Source organism: Talpa occidentalis, unplaced genomic scaffold (assembly GCF_014898055.3).
Source record: "Talpa occidentalis isolate TD23 unplaced genomic scaffold, MPIMG_talOcc4v2.1 talOcc4.2, whole genome shotgun sequence".
NCBI classification, from domain to species: Eukaryota; Metazoa; Chordata; class Mammalia; order Eulipotyphla; family Talpidae; genus Talpa; species Talpa occidentalis.
The window spans coordinates 65467250-65476258 of NW_023602073.1; the positions used below are offsets into that span (position 1 = coordinate 65467250).

The window sequence follows — 9009 nt, forward strand, 5'->3', positions numbered from 1 at the left end:
CTGACAAGGACTGACCATGCTCAGCCTCACCCTGCCTGGAACTTGGTTTACTCTCTCACCTGTGAGTGTGTTCTTGATCATCTCTCATGAGAAAAGTGGGGACAGGTGTCTATCCTTCCAGGTAATGTAAACACAGCCACAGAACCACCTCCCTCACTTTTAGATGACTGGGTTGTTAATAATAAAGGGCCAGAGAGAGTTCACAGACCTGGAAGACTCAGAGATTAGGGGCCAAGGTCTTTTTCCTTCTGTGTTCCTGGGGTTGAGAGTGTAGCAGGAAAGGGAGACCATTTCAAGGAAGATATCTGAGAGGCCTCTTGTCTCTATCTGGCTACCTAGCTTTAGCCTATCACCTACACTGGTGCATCAGCTACCATGGTGCCCCACACCTGTCATGGCCCACACTGGAAAGTTCCCTTCCTGGCCCCCAACCTTCCCCTCTCTCCAGCAAGCTCATTCAATGGTGCTGATGAAGTCAGCCAGGTTTGTAATCAAAGGCCATGGCCGGAGGACTCCTCAGCTGCATTAGGAAATGGAAGGGGGAGGCCAGATGTTTAGGACAAAAGGACAGCTCCCAGGACTCTGCAGGAGATGGGGGAAGGGCAGAGTGGTTATGGCTCCCAGAAGTTGCTGAGGGAAGTCCAAATGTTGAGAGGTAGCCAAACCAGCCTGGACTCCTCTGCTCTCCAAGCAGCTCCAGAAGGCTCTCCTATGTAGGAATAGCCACCTTTACCTGTGTCGTTCCATCAACTTGGGAGAAGTCCAAGGCATGAGACGCTATCTCCTCTAAAAGCTGGAGCTTGAGATAGCCCTGAGGGTGATAGAGGAACTCCTAAGAGGTAAGCAGGAGAAGCCCCGACTTTCCCCCAAGGCACCCTGATCCCAGCTCCCTAGTCCTCCCTTGTCTTCCTCCCTTCCCTAGCCCTTCTCATCCCTTGCTCAGCTCTGTTTTCTCACTCAGTCTGGGGGGACATGAAGGTGGGTAAAATTGTTCTTGTGGCTCCTCATTCCCTGAAGAATAGGAGGCTGAGAGCCCACACTAAGTCTTGGCTGTGGCCCTGCCCCATCTTACACCTCCCCCTAACTTCCTGCCTCCAAGGGAGGAATGACCAGCTAGGGAGAAAGCTCTACCTAGGGAGAGTGTACTGATTAGGACTGTGTCAACATACACAGACAATATTAAGACTAAGTAAGATTCCTTCCAAAACAACAAGACAAATAATGGGAAACTTGGTATAACCCATGATCTTATATGTAAGATAAAAAGATTAATTTTCCCAATGTATTTAATGGACTTTAGAAGTGATCCCATATTAAAGATGGATGTCAGCTGTCACCATAACTATAACCACTAATATTTATATTGTTCTGAAATGACTTGACAATGCAATCAGATAAAAGAATAAACTAAGAAGTATAAATTTATGAAGAGAAAATATGATTAGTATATTATTTTATACTTGGATATTCTAAGAGAATCAGCTAAGGAACTTTTAGTAATAGAGTATTTAGTCAGGAGACTAGTTTAAAAACAAGATATGTTAAACATGAAAACTAAGAAATATAAAAATAAAGTCCCATCTATGAAGGCAGCAAAAATATACCATGAGACCCACAGAAAACTAATGCGCAAATATATGTGGAAGGAGCTATAAAACCCAAACATGAAGCTTAACCATCGACTGGAACAGATGAAGAGAACTTGTTCCTAAATAAAAAGTCAATAACACTGTAACCATGTCAGTGTCCCATCATTAATCTATAAATTCAGTGGACTTCTGTATAAAATATCAGCTGATTTTTTTTTTAATTGTTTGACAGGGGCCTCCCCCGTGGGGCAGCATTTGAGTGCTGAGCTACGAAGTTGCCCGCAGCCTCTGCAGCGCCCATTCAATCACTGGCCACCAGCGAGGGTCCCACATGGTGCGCAGACCTCTCCTGCTGCACCCACTGCTCCCCTCAGCAGTGTATTTCCTCAGTTTGCCTGTTCTGCTCCCCGCTCTGGCTCTGGTGAATTCTCTCACCCTCCCGCACTTCTGACTATACCCAGTGCTTGTATAAATAAATAAATAAATATTAAACAAACAAACAAACAAACAAATAAATTGTTTGACAGGGTGAGTATAAATTCATCTGGAAAAATAAATACAAAAGAATAGCCAGAAAATTCATGGAGGGTGAAAAAGTGAATTAACAAGGGAGGAGTAGCCCTATAAAACACTTTTTTAAATATTGCAGAGCTACAGTAATTAAAATAGGATGGAGCTGGTACAGGCAGATAAATCAGTAGTAAAGAATAAAGAAATGTGAAATGGACTCAAGTAAACATGAGAATTCAATTCAATAAATTGAGACACAAGCCAGATATTTGGAACAAAAATTTCAAAATCTGTATTCCCTACCTCATTCTTGACACTGAAATAAATTCCAACTGGATCAAAGGGTTGAAGGAAAAAAAATTTAATAAAACCCTTTGAAAAATAAAGCTATAAAAGTGGCAGAAGAAAATGTGTGTAAATATTTTTATGATTGGGGGTAGAAGGAAAAAAAGTAATGGAACAAAATAGAAGTCATTACAAAGAAGATTAATAAATGTATCTATGTAGAAATTCCAAAACTCTGTAAGTAAAATCAAAAGACACTATAAGAGGAAAATACCTGCAAGATGAATGACAGAAGGCTCGTTTTCTTAACTTAGAAAAAAGATCTATTTTATCAAACAATAAGGAAAAAACAATCCAATGGGAAAATACAGGCAAAGAATATAAACAGGCTAGTTGCAAAAAAAGCACAATTGGATAATAAAAATACACAAGTTGTTTCATCTCCCTAATTTTAATGCAAATGAAAGCAAGATAAATTTTTTTGTTTATCAGATTGGCAAAGTTTTAGAGGATTCCTAACACAGTGTTGAGGAAGGCGTGACTACACAGATGTCTTACACAGTGCTAATGGAATGAAAGTCAGAACATTATCTTTAAATTTTAAATGTTCATATGCTTCAACCTAGCTATTTAACCGCTCAGATTTTATCCTTCGGAAATATTTATGCAAATGCCCAAAGGTAAATGTGGAAAAATATTTGTTGCTGCATTATCATTTTTTTAAAGAGGGGGTGGATTCTTCAAAGAAATAGAACAAATATTGATGAAATTCATATGGAACCACAAAAAACCTCAAATATCCAAAGCTCTCCTCACTAAAAAGAAGGAGAATGGAGGCATCACACTCCCAGACTTTAGATTATACTACAAAGCCACAGTAATTAAAACTGTATGGTACTGGAACAAAAACAGACTCACAGAACAATGGAATCAAATAGAAAACCCAGAAATAAACCCACATATTTATGGACAACTAATCTTTGACAAAGGAGCAAAGAATACACAATGGAACAAGGACAGTTTGTTCAGTAAATAGTGCTGGGAAAACTGGACTGCTATATGCAAAAGAATGAAGCTAGATTACTACCTCACACCATGCACAAAAAAACAACTCAAAATGGAGAAAAGAATTGGACATAAAACCTGAAACCATAAAATATAGAGAAGAAAATATAGGCAAAACACTACATGACATACATCTCAGTAACATCTTTAAATACACATCCCCAAAGCAAAGAAAGTGAAAGAAAAGATGAACAGCTGGGACTACATCAAACTGAAAAACTCCTGTACACCAAAAGAGACATTAACCAAAACAAAGAGACACCCTACTGATCGGGAGAAAATTTTTGCACTCAGTACTACTGATAAGGTACTGATCACAAAGATCTACAAAGAGGGCCTCCCCAGTGGCGCAGCGGTTGAGCGCTGGGTTCCGAAGCTGCCCACAGCCTCTGCAGCGCTGGTTCAATCCCCGGCTGCTCCCCGGCCACCAGAGGAGGGTCCCACATGGCGCGCAGACCTCTCCTGCCGCCCGCTGCTCCCCTCAGCAGTGTACCTTGGTCCTTCTGCCTGCTCTGCTCCACGCTCTGGCTCTGGTGAATTCTCTCACCCTCCCGCGCTTCTGACTGTACCCAGTGCTTGTATGAATAAATAAATAAATCTTTAAAAAAAAAAAAAAAGATCTACAAAGAGCTGACTCAACTCAACAAAAACAAAGTTAACAATCCAGTCAAAAAAAAATTGGCAGGAGAGCTAAAAAGACACTTCTCCAAAGAGGAAATGCAAATGGACAACAGGTATATGAAAAAATGTTCAACATCACTTGTAATCAGTGAGAATGCCACGTATTTAAAAAACAGGAAACAAAGGTTGGTGAGGATGTGGAGAAAAGGGAACTCTCCTACGCTTGCTGGTGGGAATGCAAACTGGTCCAACCACTATGGAAAGCTGTCTGGACGTTCCTCAAACTACTAAAAATGGACCTTCCATATGACGCAGCAATTTCACTCCTAGGAATCTACCCAAAGGACACAAAAACATTAATTCAAAAGGACACCTGCACCCCTATGTTTATTGCAGCACTATTTATAATAGGTAAGATATGGAAACAACCCAAATGCCCAAAAACAGGTGACTGGATCAAGAAGATGTGTTATATGTGTATGTGTATATATATGCCACAATCAAAAAAGATAAACTCATGCCATTTGCAGCATCATGGGGGAGCTGGAAGGGATTATGCTCAGTGAAACTGTGAAATAAGCCAGAAAGTAAAAGAAAAATACTAATGGTTTCACTTATAGGAGAAATGTAGGGGAATCAAATAAGGTATCAGAAAAAAATATATATAATAAATTAAAAAACAAAATAAATAGGCAACTATAAATCAAAGACACTCTGCAGGGGAGCGGGGAGAGAAGAATCAGAACAGGGGACAGAAGAGCACAAGGGACTATGGTGATGGTGCATGGGTGACTTGGTGGTGGGAATTTTACAGGGACTACACCTGAGAGGAGAAAGCACACATTGCACAAAAAGGAAGCATGATGTAAAACATATATACAATGAATAAATAGAGAGTGGAGGGAGAGAACAATGCAGAGGTTCATTTATAGGAAATTAGTTCAATAAATTATAATATATGGCCTTCCTGGTGGCCTAGGGTTTAAGTCTCAGTGCTACCACCATTAAGGCCCACTGCAGCACCATGACAGCTTGAGTTTGATCCTGGGCCAGGGAGCTACCAACATGGCTCAGCAGACCTCTCCTTGTTCACCCACTGCTCCCCTTAGCAGTGTATTTCAGTCAATCCACCTGTTCTGCTGTGGAGCAGCAGAATACCACTCTCTCGGTGAGTCCTCTCCACCCCTGCATCTCTGGCCTACATCCCAGTTCTTCTATGCATAAATAAATAAATCTTTCTTAAAAATTATAGAATACAGGGCCTCCCCGGTGGCGCAGCAGTTGAGCGCTGGGTTGCGAAGCTGCCCACAGCCTCTGCAACGCTGGTTCGATCCCCGGCTGCTCCCCGGCCACCAGAGGAGGGTCCCACATGGCGCGCAGACCTCTCCTGCCGCCCGCTGCTCCCCTCAGCAGTGTACTTTGGTCCTTCTGCCTGTTCTGTTCCCCACTCTGGCTCTGGTGAATTCTCTCACCCTCCCGAGCTTCTGACTGTACCCAGTGCATGTATAAATAAATTAATTAATTAAAAAAAATTATAGAATACATCCTTAGAATGAAATACTCTATAGCTATTAGAAAGAATAGGGGGCTTTGTGTGTGTGTGTGTGTGTGTGTGTGTGTGTATGTTTATATATATGTATGTGTGTGTATATATATATATATATATATAATTTAGCAAACTGATTTTTCATGATCTCATATATAATATATACTTCCCTTTATATCTTATATATGTAATAAAACTCACAATTGTAAAATAACATTGATAATAACATGCCCAACCGCTTCTCCCTCAGAGGTGCCAGGGAAGCCTGGTGCATAAGAACAGTGGTAAAGGAACACAAGAGGGAGGCTGTACGGCCTGAGAGGGAAGGAGATCATGTTGCTTTCTGGGGAAACTGGTCTCAAATCCGAACTCCAGAGAGTGAGACAAAGGCTGCTCTGATTCGCAGCCCTGGAGTTCACAAGGCTGTGCTTCCTGTCGCTTTACACCCATGACTCCACTTGGGGCCAAATCCCGGACCCCAGGACACCCACAGCACCATCGAGCACAGGTGTATCTGCTGTGCTCGGAAGACCCCCACCCTCCAGTGGATCCGGCATTTCTCCCTTAGGTGTATGAGGGCAGAGGGACAGGAATTGTGGGGAGGCAGGGAAAGAGACTGACCCACCTTCTGGTGTCAGAGGTGATGAGCCCTCCCGGATGCAGGGGGTGGACCAGAGCCAGGAATTGCAACAGCTGGTGGTTGAGTTTGTGGGTGAGTGGGCAGGCAGCCTGCGGTGGTGAGGAGGGAAAGTGTTTGTGGGAAATATGTTTGGCAGAAATAGTCAGGATGGCCTGCACCAGCAGCCTCTGGGAGGGGACCCACACCCTCAGCCAACGCCCCCAGGATCTGTGCTGGACACCTGCACCCGCACTGGCACCGCAGGCCACCTATCTGCCCCATAGACCTTGAGTCATTTCCTGTGTTTTTCTTTTTCCCCAGGTAGGTTCCTGACTCACAGTGTCCTTTCCTTCCTGACCCTCTGTGATTCAGGGGTGAGGGCAAGACCCAACTTAGGGAAAGTGAAAAGGGGTCCTGACTTGGCATAAAGTGTCCCCCTCACCTCCGTACCTCGTCCACCTTGGTCTCCCCATCCCTGACACAGTTGGCTCCAGCATTAGAGGAAGCCCGCTAAAGGTCATCTCAGTCTGTCCCCTGCATCCAAGCCAGTCCAAACTGAGACTTCTTTAACTCCTTCCCTCAGAGAGAAGGGCTTGTTGAGCACATCCTGTCTCCAGTTTCAGCTGATTCATCCTTCTTTCCCCAGCCTGTCCCCTGGCCTTGCTCTTTCCTCTCTTGCATTACAACAAACTCCCTCAAGGGTGAAATCTTATCTCTTTCCCTCAACAAATGTTTTCTAATTGAATCAAGTCAACCTAAGTCTCTGGGGTAAGAACCACAGGCCCAGCTAGAGGAGAAACACAGAAATGAAGTGCCTCCCTTTTGGGGAGACTTTCTCAACCAGTCTGCAGGTAGACAATGTGAGTTGTCCAAGTGGTCTCTTCTCCTTTAAAGGCACCCCACCCCTTCATTCATCCCCAGGCCTCACCAACCAGGGGGCCTCATCCTCCCTCCCTGGAGTTAACCTTAACCAATGAGCACTAAGGGTAAGGTTGCTTGTTTTTTTTTTTTTTTTTTAAAGATTTATTTATTTGTTTGTTTGTTTGTTGTTTATACATACAAGCACTGGGTACAGTCAGAAGTGCGGGAGGGTGAGAGAATTCACCAGAGCGGGGAGCAGAGCAGGCAGAAGGACCGAAGTACACTGCTGAGGGGAGCAGCGGGCGGCAGGAGAGGTCTGCGCGCCATGCGGGACCCTCCTCTGGTGGCCGGGGAGCAGCTGAGGATCGAACCGCCGGCGCCACAGAGGCCGCGGGCAGCTTCGCAACCCAGCGCTCAACCGCTGTGCTACGGGGAGGCCCTGCTTGTTGAGGGCACTTTGGGGGGGCGGGGGGAAATCTTGTTGTTAAAAAAATAGACTCACAGAAAGCAAGGGCTCCTCTTCAGCCTTCAGGCATAGCACAGCTGGATGAGATGTTTGAAATTTCAGCAACCATCTTGCAACCCTGAGGGGAACTACAGCACCTGAGGAGCAAGCCAACACCTGAGGAAAACAAAGCAGAAAGACAAAAGAACCTGGGTCCTCAGTGACGTGATAGAGTCACTCAATTAGCTGCCCTGGAATCAACCTACTTCAGGACTTCTTTTATGAAATAAAAATTTTCTGCATTCTCTAAACCATTTTGAGTTAGTTTTTCTGTTACATAAGGGTCTTTATGCTACAGCTGGGTTTTTGGGAAGCCTGACTGAAGAAGCCAAACGAGTCCTTGTGAGAAAGGAGGGCGTGTGGCCTGAGAAGGAAGAGATCACATTTTCCAAACCTCTGGTTCATGTTTATCCTCATGACATGAGGCCCAGACAGCGGCTGAGCGGAGCAGGAGGAATGTGACCGTGTGTGGATATGTTAGGGGGAAAAGCATGTCCTAGAGACATCAGAAACAAGAGGTGGGTGAGGAGACCGCTGGAAATCAGACATGGCAAGGGAAAGGTACAGAGATGTTCCTTTCAACATTATTTATAATTGTCCATTATTCCGACTGCCCAGAGACTCATTTATAGAGAATTGTTTGAACAGATTATAATACACACCTACAGGGAGAGCAGAACATTGAAGAGGCAAAAAGTGTCCTCGGGTGAATTTATGTGGGTCCCTCATCAAGGCCTCCAGTGGAAACCAGGGCCTCTCCCTGCCCTACCTTGGAGTGGGGTGGGCTTGGAACTTTGACTGGGTTCCTGGTTCTGTTCCTATTGTTACGGAGAAGCCCCATTCCCACATATTTCTTTGCATCCCATTCCCAGACACTCCCACCCCGCTGTGTAGCGCTGAACTCCCAGCATAGCTGCTCTCTTCTTAAGGGCAGGCACCCTCTGTTCTGTGTCTGATTACAAGGGGCCAGGAGGAAGAGAGCAAGTGAACATGGTGAGGGAGGAGGAGCATTGTCTAGGAAGGGAGGCAGGCAAGCTGAAGGCCTGGACAGGACCACTGCCCTGGAACCAGGAGAGACATAAAGGTGGCTGGAGGAGGAGACAAAAGAAAGACACTCTGAGCTGAAGGAAATGAGGTGCTTGGGTGGGGATCATGGCCTCAGTAAGCAGATTCAGTCCATACAGGATGGGGCATAGGGGAACCAGCAGGACAACCACGGTCACAGGTCACCAAGCATGCATATATGTGCACACACCAGTCCGAGTATGCATACGTGTACACACACCAGAAATAAATAAAACCACGCTCCCCTGCTGCTGGTAATCGCCCTATTTTCTATTCTGTTCAACTTGCCGTTTTTTTTAAAATGCTGGTCATAGCCTACTCAATGAATTTCCCGCCCAACAAA

The 9009-nt window shown here is 44.7% G+C and overlaps 1 long non-coding RNA gene across 1 annotated transcript; it reads right to left on the minus strand.

The window, feature by feature from the left end:
- Window positions 1-733: 733 nt before the first annotated feature.
- LOC129146460 (uncharacterized) lies at window positions 734-8348 on the minus strand. Its single transcript, XR_008553224.1, has 3 exons — window positions 8264-8348; window positions 7599-7718; window positions 734-811 (listed from the first exon to the last, which is right to left on the minus strand). It is a non-coding gene; the product is annotated as an uncharacterized LOC129146460 (long non-coding RNA).
- Window positions 8349-9009: the final 661 nt, after the last annotated feature.